This window comes from Chrysochloris asiatica, unplaced genomic scaffold (genome assembly GCF_000296735.1).
Source record: "Chrysochloris asiatica unplaced genomic scaffold, ChrAsi1.0 scaffold00006, whole genome shotgun sequence".
Taxonomy (NCBI): domain Eukaryota; kingdom Metazoa; phylum Chordata; class Mammalia; order Afrosoricida; family Chrysochloridae; genus Chrysochloris; species Chrysochloris asiatica.
The window spans coordinates 14,033,957-14,036,081 of record NW_006408524.1 but is presented as its reverse complement, the minus strand read 5'-3'; positions in this window follow the sequence as shown (position 1 = coordinate 14,036,081).

Genomic DNA, 2,125 nt, shown 5'->3' with positions numbered 1-2,125 from the left:
GATATGCAGATGATACAGCCTTGCTTGTTGAAAGTGAAGGGGACTTAAAATACTTACTGATGAAGATCAAAGACCACAGAATTTGGTATGGGTTGTACCTCAATGTAAAGAAAAAAGTCTTCACCCCAGGACCAATAAATTACATCGTGATAAATGGAGAAAAGATTGAAGTGGTCAAAGACTTCATTTTGCTCAGATCAACCATCAACACTCATGGAAGCAGCAGTCAAGAAATTAAACTATGTATTACATTAAACAAATCTACTGCCCAAGGCCTCTTTAAGGTATTGAAAAACAAAGATGTCAGTTTGAGGATTAAGGTGTGCCTGACCCAAACCTTGGTATTTCCAATAACCTCATATGCACGAGTGAGTTGGAGTGTAAATAAGGAAGACCATAGAAAAACTGATGCATTTGCGTTATGGCATTTGAGGGGAATATTAAAAGTACTCTGGGCTGTCAAAAAAGCAAACCAATCTGTGTTGGAAGAAATACAGTCAGAATGCTCCTTAGAAGCCAGGATGGCCAGACTTCATCTCTCATATTTTGGACACATTATCAAGAGGGACCAGTCCATGAAGAAGGATATCATATTTGGTAAAGTGGAGGGTCAGAGAAAAAGAGGAAGAGTACCCATCAGATGGATTGGTATGGTGGCAGCAGCAATGGACTCAAATGTTTCTTCTGTCGGATAGGTAACTTAGTATATGATGTCTCAAATGTGTAGTAGTGCCTGCTGATGGACAGACTGGTGGCCTCTGGTGTGTTTGGGAGACAGGCTTAAAGTTGAGAATAGAACAGGATCAATGTGGGGCACAGAAGCCTGGAGACCAGTTAGGAGACAACAGTGGTGGCAGTGGGGTGGTAAAAGTTATTTGAGTCTGAATTTATCTTAGACTTCAAGCCACCAGGCATTACTGATAGATGAAATATGATCTGAGAGAGAGAAAGAAGTCAAAGTTGATGTAAAGATTTTTGACCTGAGCAACTGGAGGATTTGAATTGCCAGTCTCCAAGGTTAGGAAGTTAAGGTTGTGTATTGCCTTGGCTGGGCCACACCATACTCGGTGGTTTAGCAGGTAAGATGTAGTCATTTCGTATGATGAGACTTAATACGATATCATCACTTCCATAATGAGCTCTGCTGAGAACCACCATTCAATGGAAATGAAATTTCCTGCTTCCAATATATGTGGACACTGGCAAATCTTTCTCGGACATGTTATCAGGAGGGATCCGTCCCTGGAGAAGGACTTCATGCTTGGCAAAGTGGAGAGTCAGTAAAAAAAGAGGAAGACCCCCAAAGAGATGATTAGGCACAGTGGCAGCAGCAATGCGTTCAAATGAAACAACAATTGTGAGGATGACTGAGGACTGGGTAGTGTTTTGTTTTGTTGTGCATAAGGTTTCTGTGAGTTGAAACTGACTTGACAGTACCTAACAACAACAATAGACAAACTTTGCTTGGTTTTTGCTGGCTTGGCATCTAACCGTCAATTGTTGGACTTGAGCCATATTGCCTAGGAATTCTGGGAGTTATCAGAAGCCTGCCATCTTACCTCTAGACTTTGGATTCATTAGCCTTGCAGCCAGAAGGCTGAAGTCTGACCTGCCGATCTTGAATTCATCAGCCCCTGCACCTACATGAGTCAGAAGTCTCCAGCTTGAAATCTACTTATCTACCTCTATCTACAGCTGTATGAACCATTTCCAGAATAAACCTCTCTCTCTCTTAACATATATATGTATGTTGTAGTTGTTAAGTGCCATCGAGTTGAGCCCAACCCATAGCGACCCTGTATAGGGTTTCCGAGGAGCAGGTGGTGAGCTTGAACCACCGACCTTGCAGTTTAAATGGCTTTACAGTCTGATTCATTAACCCACAGCACCACACACCAGGACTCCATATATATATATATATATTTGGCTTTTAATTTCAGTAAGATGGGAGCTGTTGAAGGATTTGAACAGAGAGGGACATGATCTGACTTTTGTCAGGCTACTCTGGCTGAGACCAAGGTCAAGGTGGAGCACAGAAGCCTGGAGATCAGTTAGTTTTTATATCTATCTATCTATCTATCTATCTATCTATCTATCTATCTATCTATCTATCTATCTATCTATC